Consider the following 13469-nt stretch of genomic DNA (forward strand, 5'->3'; position numbering starts at 1 on the left):
AAGTTTATATTCTCTTGAAGCCCTGCTTCCTGAATTACAGAAGTCTAAGAAAGTAGAATACTTTCTATCAAAAATATAATTTTTAAAATTGGTAGCTATAAAATTATAGAAAAAAATCATGAAGCAGGCAGCATGAATAATGGAAAGATAATGAAGTATAACCCAGCTACATGGCAGGGAATGTTTTTAAATGATAAAGTTTTTATGTAGAATGGAGGGACTTACCATTTAAACAAGTGACATTTAAACATCACTTTGTTGAAAATCTTTTTTAAGTACATATACTAAGGAGCACATATTTACTTCCTAAAACAGATGATACTCAACCTGAATTATTTTTTAATGATGAATCTAATAACAGAATGATTGCCCTCTGGGTATATTGATAATTATAGGATAATTTCCTCCTACATTAAATGGCTTCATAAAGCTATGCCCTCTTAATTATTGTGCCTGTTTTTTATTGATTTTTGTCCCCTTGCTTGTCAATGCCCCTATCTCATGGCAGCCCATGTATTTGCACAGGCTCATTTATGCCTGTTGTAACATTAAAGCAGCCCACCAAACCCAAACACAGGTAAATTTTGCACATGCCCATGTTCATACAAATGTTCCTTGGCAGGCTCTCGTTCCATTTGGGCCTCCTGACCTTGGTGTCTCTTTTTCCTGCTCCTGCCACTCAGCTTTCCCTTCAAGAAGCACAAGAAGTGTAGATGGCTGACAACTTCCAGCTAGCTGCTGCACCGCCAGGTCGGAGCATTCATACAGCACCCGATCTCCCTTCGAGGAAGCTCCAGCCAATAACTAAACACAGTGGGGTGCTATAGCTGGGCTACTTCTGTCTCACACAAGTTCCTCCTTGGGCAACTTTGCTCTGGGACTCCCTACCCGGTCAAGACCTTCTTAGGGCTGCATGGCAGCCTGGGGCTCTTCCTACCCAATCTTCTCTTCTTCCCTCTCTCCTTTCACAAGTGTCTGACCTGCTTTGTGGATTGAAGGCTCTCCTCGCCTACCTTGCTCCACCTCCCCTTTATCCTTCACAGATGTTTTCCTAATATATCATATGGACACCTAATTTCCACTTGGTGTCTGCTTACCCAGAGGACCAACAGACACAATTGGTTAAATTAATAAATGGTCCAAGAAAGCAGGCAGTCAAATTAGGTTCACTTATGCTTGGCTAGGACCTCATCCTGAGTGGAATGTAGGGGACAGGCAGCCCTTGGCAGGGAGAGTCCCACAGTTGCTGAAGATTTCACTGGTGGTGACCTGGGAACGCATCCTGGTAGGGGGGAACAGCTTTGCTAGCTTGAAGATTCAGGTACTTGGAAGATATGGGGAGAATAATGATTAGAATTATAGTAGTGTTGGCTGGTTATTTCAAAGTTCTATTGATGCCCTACAGAGGTTAATGAGAAACTGAGATATAATGAAACAGTCAAAGGCACAGTGTGAAAGACAGGGAGCCTGTTTGATCTGGAGTACCTTCTTGAAAAATGGGGCTTAACACCATTGCACAGCTACCCCCCTTCTTTCACAGAATGGGGCAAACTCAAGGTCAGGTGGCTCTTAGAAGCCTGGAAAAGGTGGTGGCCCATGCTGAAGTGGAAATGCCTACGTTTCCATGGCAGATGTTAGAGGGAGAGATAAAAAGGCTGTGGGAAGGGGTGTGCTGCAATAACTTCATCATGTGAGACCAGAGGGCCCCCCGGAGGATCCAGTTCCACAGCAGGCCCACAGGACACACCGTTCTCCAGGCCACCAGGAGTGCACTGCTGCAAAGGGCACCAGCATCATTCAGACTCTCCTTGCAGATCAAGTGGTGGCTCTCCTTGCAGATCAAGGATGAAGCTGTCACAGATTAGCAATGGGGATGATAACTCTCCAGAATAATAGAAGCCATGTAACAAAACTTAACTGCCAGAAGCCAGGGGGCCACCATTACTGTAACTACCAGCAAAGTTGGAGGAGCTGACAAGGAAGCATGAACCACAGAGAACTGTGGAAATGGTTTACAGAGTTTTGTCTCTAGGGGCAAAATAGAAGGCAACCGAGAAGAGTGCCATTCAACATCTATAATCAGAAACAGGCAAGAACCAAGAAGCCGGAGGATGAAGGTAGTGGTCCTTCTTGGTTCATTGCTCAGTTCCTGGACCTGAGACGATTTGTAGGTCCAGGACGCAGTGACTGAGAGTTGTCTGTATCCCAAGAAAGAAGAACCCTGCAATACCATAATAAATATTAACTGCAATGATTTCCCCCATCCTGCCCAAAGGGCCCTACAGTCATTTACTCAGGTGACTGTATACTGGAAAAAAGAGAATAATCACTGGGGAACATCTACCTTGGAAAATTCACTAAAACATCAACTAGTCAAAATCACTTGACTAGACCGTATTAGCCAGCCTTCATCTCTGGCCGTTCCATAACTGACAAAATGGGCACACGCCTGGAATGACTAGACTGTCAGAGAGGATACCTACTTACCAAGGTCAGTCTAACTATTGCTGTCTCAGAACATCAACCTATCAGCAACAGAGATGAACACTGAAACTTGTTATGTCCTCCAGGAGAACAACTGCCACTTTTCTGTCCTGGAAAAGGACAGATTGATGTATGATCATCCTCTCAGCGACAGATACAGTGGTGGGATTCAAATAATTTAGCAACCCATTCTCTTCCCTAATGACCGTTTTAAGTATAAAAGAAGATACACCAAAAGGTAGTATATTAATTCATGCATTTACAACTTAAATAAGAATAAAAGAGGTACACATAACTAGATTGTTAAAAGTTTTAAAATAATGAAAAAAATTAAATAACACCTGAGAAAAAAACAATAAAACTGTTATTTAAGATATTTCTAATGACAGCTTGTCACCCCTGGTTGTTTGGCACTTTTTCTCTTTACGTTATATGTTTGTTTACTGAAGTAACAAACGTGAGGGAATCAAAATATAGTATTTCATCAAAGGTATAATGGGTTTTATGAAGTGAATAAATATTACAAGTATAGTTCCATCAATTTTTTTCACCTCTGGATGGAATGAACATCACTACAGCTGCTTAGGATATGCTGTTGCACAGGTGAACATTAAAAAAGAGTAAGGAATGCAAATTTGTGATTTCAACGAAAAATTAGGTATTGGTTCTGCCAAACCAGTGCGAAGTGGCTGAATTCCTCTACTGGATAGATACCTTGCTTAGGTCTGGGTCTGTTTTTTCTGCCTAGAGAACCTCAGTCACCGTCACTATCCAGGAGTTGACCCAGTCCTGGGTTCCTGGCGTGGAGTTCCATACTGCATAGATCTGACTGCGGAACCCACCTCACAGTGAGGCAAGGGCAGGACTTTGACCATGGACTCCAGTGACCCCTCACCATCCGTAAGCACCTGGCCCTGACAGAATGGTGGAGCATCTTCCTAAGGCATAGCTGAAAAGCAGCTCAGAGGCAATGCTCTGAAATAGGGTGATACCTAGGATACAGCATATGCCGTTAATCAGAGACTTCTATATGGCACTGGGTCTCCAAATGGAGGAGTATCTGGACAGGGGAAACCAGCGGGAGAAACAGTGTAGCCCCCTTGCCATCTCTCCTAGTGACCAACTGGAGGACATTTTGCTTCCTTTCCCTACAATGCTGAGCTCACCCTCAGAGAGGGTGAGGTTCTCATCCCCAAACCAGCATGTTCTTACTAGGGTGCCAGCAAAGTCCTATTTAACTGCAAATTATAGCTGCTGCATGAACATTTTGGACTTTTTGTATCTAGTAAGCCCCAGGCAAGAAGAGAAGTCACCATCTTTGTGGGGATAAAAGACCTAGAACAGAGGAAGGATGCAAGGCTGCATCTCCATAAGGTGACCCACTTGGGTCCCTCTTTTATTCCCTTGACCAGTTGTAACCCTGAATGGACAGGTGTAGCAAAGATGGCTTGAGAAGGTATTGATTGCCAATGAATCAGGCTCCTCAGGAATGAAGGTCTGGCTTACACCACTAGGTAAGCCACCAGGAATGACAGAAGTGACAGGTGAAGGGGTGGGGAATTTAGAAAGGACAGTGAAGGAGCAAGACAATGAATACCGACCAGTTACAGTTCTGAGATCAGCTGCAGCATCTAGGAGTATAGTTTTTCCCACTAACCTTCCTCTTTGAAGTTTCCTCTCAGGAAGAGAGGCTCACAGGAGCCATGGAAGAGCTGTTCTCCAAACCTATGTGACTAAGTGTATCTGAGAAGCACAAAGTGGTGAACCAGAGCAGCCATGCTGATGTACTCTCAGATCTCCCTTCCAAGGAACCTGCCATGAAGACTGTAGTTGGCTGAGCATCTTCAGCTCCTGCCCCTTGTGACCTGGCACAGCATTCATACTGAAGCCGGGCTCCCTCCAGGCTGCGCCTAGCTAATCACTGAACACAGTGGGGCTACTAGAGCTGGGGATGCATGCTACTAGAGTTCCTTGATGCATGAGAGCTCCAGCTATCTTTAGGGCTCTTTGCCACTGACCTTACTGCATTGCAGTCAGAGGCTTTTTCTACAAGACCCGTGTAATGCCGGTGGTTGAGGCCAGGCAGACGGTAGACGAACTGTGGAGCCGGAAAGCGTCAGGTCATTACCCATTTATTGGAGGCTCGCAGAGACAGGCGAGTGAATAAACAAAGGAAAACTGGCTTTTAGCAGTGGAGGGCAAGGGATCAGGAAAACCGCCCCTCATGGTGACGGCTGAGGGAGTCAGGGAACCATACCTTGCAGTGAGGAAAGTGATCTGGGAGAATCACCCGAAGGAAAGCACCCATAGCTTTTCACAGACACACATACGTGGCTTTCTGCCACATGCTCATGCATTAATTGTGCAAAGTGCTTGCAGTTAGGAAACCAGCAAGCAAGCCTAACACAGCTGTTTTCCCCACAACCTTTTCTTTCCTCTCTCCTTTCACAGGGGTCAGACCTCTGTTGTGATTTGAGAGCCCAACCCACTTACTACTCCTGCTCCCACCCCAGAGGCGGATTTTACAGCGGTGGATGCACTGGGCACGTGCCCTAGGCCCACAAAACCCCAACTTTACACTTTTTTCCTAATGACACCAAGTTTGGTTTCCTATATGCAATTTTAAAATTAATAGTACATAATATTTTTATTTATTTAAAAATACAGTTAACATGTATTTTTATTTATATTGGGGCCCAATGTTGTCTTCTGTGCCTGGGGCCTCAACTGACTTGAATCTGCCTCACCCCACCCCCTTTATTTTTCAAAGTCATCGCCCTCAATAAAATTCCTGATAATCTCATTCTATTTTGTTTTATTTTTCTTTGTTTTTGTTGGTGTTTGTTCTATCTTGCTGTCTTGCTACTTTGAAGACCTGAACTGGGACAAAAAAAAATTATTTTCAATTTTGATATTTAGAACTCCTTAAGAAAATCTGCCCTGGCCGGTTGGCTCAGCGGTAGAGCGTCGGCCTGGCGTGTGGGGTACCCGGGTTCGATTCCCGGCCAGGGCACATAGGAGAAGCGCCCATTTGCTTCTCCACCCCCACCCCCTCCTTCCTCTCTGTCTCTCTCTTCCCCTCCCGCAGCCAAGGCTCCATTGGAGCAAAGATGGCCCGGGCGCTGGGGATGGCTCCTTGGCCTCTGCCCCAGGCGCTAGAGTGGCTCTGGTCTCGGCAGAGCGACCCCCAGGAGGGGCAGAGCATCACCTCCTGGTGGGCAGAGCGTCGCCCCCTGGTGGGCGTGCCGGGTGGATCCCGGTCGGGCGCATGCAGGAGTCTGTCTGTCTCTCCCCGTTTCCAGCTTCAGAAAAAAAAAATCTGATATGTTTGTCCTTCTGGTTTATTCTTTGGCCAGCTTGTATGGTCCACCTCGGGCTGTCCCTTTAGTCTCCCCTCTTGCACATTTCCATGCCATGTTTGTCTTCACTGGAACTTGGCATTCAAGCTAATTAGCTCAGTCCTGACAACAGTCTTATCGTTGATTAGTAATGAATTACAGTCCTTGAACACTTACTGCTTTTGAAGCCAAGCTACCAGGTGCTCCATGTTGTCAATGCATAAATTATCTAGTCTAATTTAGTAGACAGTTAAAACACACACACACACACACACACACACACACACACACACTAAGCTTCCCTTCAGATTCTAAATTCCACCTCCTTCTGAGCCAGCTGAGGTAGGGTTTTTTTGTTTGTTTTGTTTTGTTTTTAAATTCATTTTAGAGAGGAGAGAGAAAGGAAGAGGGAGAGAGGAGAGAGAGACAGAGAGAGAAGGTGGGGAGGAGCTGGAAGCATCAACTCCCATATGTGCCTTGACCAGGCAAGCCCAGGGTTTTGAACCGGCAACCTCAGCATTTCAAGGTCAACGCTTTATCCACTGCGCCACCACAGGTCAGGCGAGGTAGGGGTTTTTTTGTTTTGTTTTTGTTTTTCATCTTTTCTGAAGCTGGAAACAGGGAGAGACAGTCAGACAGACTCCCGCATGCGCCCGACCGGGATCCACCCGGCACGCCCACCAGGGGGCGACGCTCTGCCCACCAGGGGGCGATGCTCTGCCCATCCTGGGCGTCGCCATGTTGCGACCAGAGCCACTCTAGCGCCTGGGGCAGAGGCCACAGAGCCATCCCCAGCGCCCGGGCCATCTTTTGCTCCAATGGAGCCTTGGCTGCGGGAGGGGAAGAGAGAGACAGAGAGGAAGGCGCAGCGGAGGGGTGGAGAAGCAAATGGGCGCTTCTCCTATGTGCCCTGGCCGGGAATCGAACCTGGGTCCTCTGCACGCTAGGCCGATGCTCTACCGCTGAGCCAACCGGCCAGGGCCGAGGTAGGGGTTTTAAAGTTAATTCTCCCCATACCTTAACAAACATATTGCTGGATCTAAATTCCTAGGATTCTCTAGTTAAAGCCTGAATGTCTTTTGGAATCATTAGCATTTAAGCTGTCCCCTCAAAAGGAGTGTTCCTACAACTGCCTGTTTTCAGCTCATTTTACCTCCCTCCATTTTGCTATTCCAGGTCTCTTGCCAGCTCTTCCATTTCTTTTTTTGGTTGAAATATTCCATTACCCCTTCTGCTTTTGCATTCAATCGTCCATTTACAGGCAGCCTTTTGCTTTTATTCACCCAGTAAGAGAAACCAAACCTTTAAAATTGTACTATTCCAGGATAGTTTTCACAAGAGCACAGGTCCTTTTCTTAATGTGTTTTTCAGCTGGGGAACTTATTTCTGACACAGGAAGAGAGTCCAAGACAGGCCATGGCAAAGAAAATCTCAGTGAAGCAGGTTACTGATCCATGTATACTCCTGAAGTTCTCCTGGCACTCGTCACTGTAGGAACCCAGATCTTTGATGCATATGCACCTACTCTTTTTTCTTTTGTGTGTGTGACTGAGACAGAGAGAGGATAGATAGGGACAGACAGGCAGGAAGGGAGAGAGATGAGAAGCATCAATTCTTCATTGCGGCTCCTTAGTCTCCTTAGTTGTTCATTGATTGCTTTCTCATATGTGCCTTGCTTGACGGGGAAGGCTAAAACAAGTGAGTGACCCCTTGCTCAAGCCACTGACCTTGGGCTCAAGCTAGCGACCTTGAGCTTTAAGCCAGTGATCATGGGGTCATGTCTATGATCACACACTCAAGCTAGTGAGCCCTCGCTCAAATCGGCAACTCAGGATTTCAAACCTGGGTCCTCCGTGTCCCAGTCCAACGCTCTTATCCACTGCGCCACCACCTGGTCAGGTGATGCACATGCACCTTTAATGCAACTATAAATATTTCCCTAACAGTGTCCATTCACAAAGTTCATCCAAGTTTTCATTGAGTTGAGTCTCACATAACACAAACATATCTTGAACTGTCTCATAACGATCACCATGTGCTGAAGGAGTCTTAGGAAATCAGCTCTGCTGTAGTCTCTTGCCTCTGGGCAGAATTACACATAATACAACCCAGACAGGAGGAAAAGCTTCTCCAGAAAAAGTCAATAACCTCTTTAACAGTGAGCACAGAAAGGAATTTCTTCTTTGAATATAGAAATCCCTATGCTACAGCTCAAATCCATGTTTTTAAAATTATAAGTCTGATATAGTTTCAAAAACTCGTTTTTTTTTAACACAATGAGCAAACATATTCCCCAAATTGCAACTATTTCCTACAGTAAACATTTGCATGTAGATGACCATTTTCTATTTGAATCAAAATACAACTTAGTCATACATTAAATAAATATTAAACTCAAGCCTTCTATAGTTATTTGTAATGTCAGTGGCCCAGTCATGGCCAGGCAGGTCCACACTGGATTCAGGCAGACAGCAGAGAAACTGGGGAGCCGGAAAGTGTTGGGCCATACTCGTTTATCGGAGGCTCACAAAGACAGGCAAGTAAATGAACAACAAAAGGGAAAGAGCTGATAAAGAAAGGAAAATATATTTACAGCAAGGGCAAGGAAGCAAGGAAAACTGCACCTCACAGTGGTGGGAGAGCGATCTGGGAGAATCGGCTCAGGGGAAGCACCCATCGCCTTACACGGGCTGTGCGCATGTGCCTCTGCCCCGTGCTCACGCACTAATCAAGCAAAGGGCTTGCAGCTGGTAAACCCGCGAGCAAGCCTAACACAGCTGCCCCAAATTATTAATCTCAAATATTTTTAGTAATTTTTAAAATCACTTCTACCTTTTGAAATTCACCATGTGCTCATGGCTTCTTTGACAGAGTCAGTATTTTTCTGTTTCTGTAACCTTTTTATTTTATTTTATTTATTCATTTTTAGAGAGGAGAGAGAGAGGGAGAGAGAGAGACAGAGAGGGAGAGAGAGGAGAGAGAGACAGAGAGAGAGAAGGGGGGAGGAGCTGGAAGCATCAACTCCCATATGTGCCTTGACCAGGCAAGCCCAGGGTTTCGAACCAGCGACCTCAGCATTTCCAGGTTGACGCTTTATTCACCACAGGTCAGGCCTGTAATCATTTTTAAATGCCAAATTAGTCACTTTTTGCCCAGTGGCTAAACTTTTCTGTCTTCATTGCCTCTAACCCTTTAGGCATTTATGAAAACATTAGTTTTTGACAACAACAAGATTCATTCAGCTCCTCTTGCTCTCCCTTCCCCTAAGTTCTGGTACTGTAAACCTTCCATGGAGCCCTGGTTCCTTTCCCAAAGAATTATTTATTTATTTATTCATTTATTTATTTATTTATTATTTTTTACAGAGACAGAGTAAGTCAGAGAGAGGGATAAACAGGGACAGACAGACAGAAACAGAGAGAGATGAGAAGCATCAATCATTAGTTTTTCATTGCACGTTACAACACCTTAGCTGTTCATTGATTGCTTTCTCATATGTGCCTTGACCGCGGGCCTTCAGCAGACTGAGTAACCCCTTGCTGGAGCCAGTGACCTTGGGTTCAAGCTGGTGGGATTTTGCTCAAACCAGATGAGCCTGTGCTCAAGCTGGTGACCTCGGAGTCTCGAACCTGGGTCCTCCGCATCCCAGTCCGACACTCTATCCATTGCGCCACCGCCTGGTCAGGCTCCCAAAGAATTTTGTAAGGAGAAAAGCCAGGCATACCAGAGGTTCACATATGTTCCCTCACAACTACTGAGGTGTTTTGAGTTGACTTATAGGATAAGTAGGAGTTAGAAAGTGTGTTTTAGGCAAGGGGTGGGGTCAGGGAAGAGGTGGGTGAAGATCTAATAAGGAAAGACAATGATTAACCAAGATGTAAAATAATGTATGCAAGTTGATATGAAAGAGGACATAAAGGGACTATAGAAGCACATCAAAGCAACATCTTATCTGGGAACTGGCAGGTATTAATAAGGGGAGGTTTTTGAACACAGTGACTATTGAATTAGGTAACACAGCCTGAGCAGGAGCTCCTGACCTGCACTGTCAAATTCCCACTCTTAGTTCACCTCGCTTGTGTGGTTGCAAAAATGTAAATAATTTAGTCTGTCTGAATTTTTTTGTGTCTTTCTTTATTAGCCCAAACCCATTAATAAATTCTCCTAATCCTACTAAGTTAATACAGTATATTTCTCTCAATGTAACACGGAGATAATAAACTTTCCAAGTAGACTTAACTACATAATTACAGCTTTTAAAATCCTTTTTGACTACTTTTATAGATCCTTTCATTTGTTTAAAATGTACCTTCTTCCCATTACAATATAACATCCATGTGGACAAGGACCCAGTTTAGTGCACTCCTCCCATCCCTAGAGCTTAGCACAGGCTCTGGCACCCGTTAGGCAAGCAGTACACATTTGTGGAGTGAGTGACTCATTTTATAGAAATATTGGTAGCTGCAATGAAAAGAACAGATTGGCATTCAGTGAGCCTAGAAGCAGAGACTCCAGATGGAGACTACCGTGGTTCTTCAAATGAGAGATGAAGATGATTCAGACTAACGTAATCACCGAGAGGGACGAAGAGAAATGAACAGATCTGAGACATAGTTAGAAGGCAACGTAGAAAGTACTTGGTGATTGATTTGGCTGGAAGGAGCTGTGCAGGAGCAAGAAAATCAAGATTTTCACCTTGAACAACGTCTGAGAAGGGGAACCCTGAGGAGAAGTGGGTTAGGCAGGCACTTGGTGAACGATAATGAGTCTAGCTGGTGTGGATTCTGGGAGCTACCTAAGTACCACCGCCCAATAAGCAATTACAAGTTTCCAATTCTGTACCTCAGAAGAATGGCCAATGCTTCAAAAATAGGATTGGGGAAAAGCACAGCCACAGAAAATGTCATGTGAACACCTGAAAGCAGCACGTGAGAAGAGGGCTTAGGATAAAACCCTGAGAATTTCCCACATACAAGAATTCTTTCTTTTTTTTGAGGAATCAAAACTTGTTTATTGAGTTGGTTAGACTTGGTAAGTACACAGAAAATGGCTTCATTTCTTTCCTATCACCGACTTCGAACCATCGAACCTGATTTGAAACCCATTCTATTAATCTTTGTTAACTTCTCAATATTCAAATAGTCTTACTTTTATACACTAAAATGTTCAGACTGATCTAAAGAAAACTCCCATCTAAAGTCCATCTTCCCCTAGTCTAAGCTGCCCTCCTCCCTCCAGCTGCAGCCTGACTCCAGTCCCCAGTCAAGGAGTGGAGGAAGGAGGTGGTCTGTTATTTCTATTGTTTTGTACCATTTTACCCCCTTCCTCCTCTGTTTCTTAGTTTCTTCCAGGTTAATGTAGGAAAGTGGGATAAAAGAAAACATGGCAAAATTATTTCTTTTTTGGTTGGCTGTTAAATTTCCTTTCCTGTGACAGATGTTAAAATGCTTTCCTGTGAGGGCCTTGTGAGCTCTCTAAAAGCATTTACTTATTCCTCATCTTCCTCTAAACATCTGGGGACTTCTTCAGTACACTGCTTCTTGACTCAGAATATCCAATATCCATCTGACTTCTAACAATTTCTCTCAACCTCCATCACAGCCTACTTCTTGAATCGGATCCTTGCGAGATCATAGTGACTACCTGTATTAGTCAAGATAGGCTAAGTTATGCTATAACAGCTCCTAAATATTTTTAAAATTTGTATTGATTTTTATTATTTTATTTTAAAAATCACATTTAAAGGGGTGACATTGATCCATAAGAGTACATAAATTTCAGGTAAACATTTCTACAGCATTTGAACTGTTGATTATGTTGTGAACCCAACACCCAAAGTCAAATCATTTTCCGTCACCTTATATTTGTCCCTCTTTACTCCCTTCCCTCACTCCTCCCCCACATTCCCCTCCCCCTGGTAACCACTTCACTTTTATCTATGTTCATAAGTCTCAGTTTTATATCCCACTATGTGTGAATTTATATAGTTCTTGACTTTTTCTGATTTACTTATTCTACTCAGTATAATGTTATCAAGGTCCATCCATGTTGCTGTAAATGATCCGATGTCATCATTTCTTATGGCTGAGTAGTATTCCATAATATATATGTACCACATCTTCTTTATCCAATCCTCTACTGAAGGACACTTGGGTTGTTTCCATGCCTTGGCCATTGTGAATAATGCTGTGATAAACATGGGGGTGCATGTGTCTTTATGTACCAATTTTGAGAGGGGGGGGCAAGGGTGGGGGGGAAGAAAGAGAGAGAAACATTGATTTTTTTTGTTCCATTTATTTATCCATTCATTGGTTGTTTCTTGCATGTGCCCTTGACCAGGGATTGAACCTGCAGCCTTGGTGCATCTAGATGATGCTCCGACCAACTGAGTAGCTGGCCAGGGCACAGCTCCTAAATCCTGACTGAAATGTACTCATGCTCTGTCCATTGTGGGTTGGCAGAGGAATCTACTTATCAGAGCCAGAGCCATCAGGAACCCAGTCTAATATTTTTTTTATTTTTTTTATTCATTTTAGAGAGGAGAGAGAGAGACAGAGAGAGAGAGAGAGAGAGGAGGAGCTGGAAGCATCAACTCCCATATGTGCCCTGACCAGGCAAGCCCAGGGTTTCGAACCGGCGACCTCAGCATTTCCAGGTCGACGCTTTATCCACTGCGCCACCACAGGTCAGGCGAACCCAGTCTAATAGATACTCCCTCTTGACTCATGTTTCTCTGTTCACCATAGCAGGTAGAAGAAAAAAAAAAACACGTCATGAATTCTGCGCTGTCACTTTCAGCTCCTACCTAGAAGTGACACCTTGCTTCTGCTCACATTTTATGGGCCAAAGCAGGAGACATTCCCAACTCTAAAGTGAAGGTACATGAGGACGTATAATCACATGCCCAGTTAAAGAGAACTGGGATCATTTTAAACAGCCCTACTACCGACCATATTCCCATGTGGTACAGCTGGCCTGGAGGAATGATTCCAAACCTTAGTAATGGAGTCCGCTCCCACTGTCTCTTCCCACCCTCCTCACTCCCCCTGCTGACAGCCTTTCCAGCCAGCTCTGTCTTTATCACACAGACTATTAAGCTCTTTGAAGTCCATGTCAGGTTCTCCAAAAACTGTGCTTGGCTCTGGTACCAGCCTGGAAGTGGAACAAGGAGTTTTTGCAATTCAGTGAGCATCTAGCCAGGAGTAAGAAGCTAGTGTTCATTTCTGGAAAGCACTCACCCTAAATTTTTCTGACTGGACACTTTCTGCCTCTCTCACTTGGCTTGAGATGAGGTAGCATGCCCCTAATCTCCTCTGTGGGAGAAGAAAAAAATGCCCCAACACTCACAACTCGGTCAGCAACTCTCTTTTAAGAAATTCTCCTCCTGTAGTGAATCCTCAGATGAGTTAGGGGCACTGGACAAGCTCTATCCATTCTTTTTTTTTTTTTTTTTTTAATTTTTTTTTTAATTTTTTTTTTAATTTATTTTTTATTTCATTTTAGAGTGGAGGGAGAGAGAGAGAGAGGAGAGACAGAGAGAAGTGGGGGAGGAGCAGGAAGCATCAACTCCCATATGTGCCTTGACCAGGCAAGCCCAGGGTTTCGAAACGGCAACCTCAGCATTTCCAGGTCGACGCTTTATCCACT

The sequence above is a fragment of the Saccopteryx bilineata genome, chromosome 3 (assembly GCF_036850765.1).
Source record: "Saccopteryx bilineata isolate mSacBil1 chromosome 3, mSacBil1_pri_phased_curated, whole genome shotgun sequence".
Lineage (NCBI taxonomy): Eukaryota > Metazoa > Chordata > Mammalia > Chiroptera > Emballonuridae > Saccopteryx > Saccopteryx bilineata.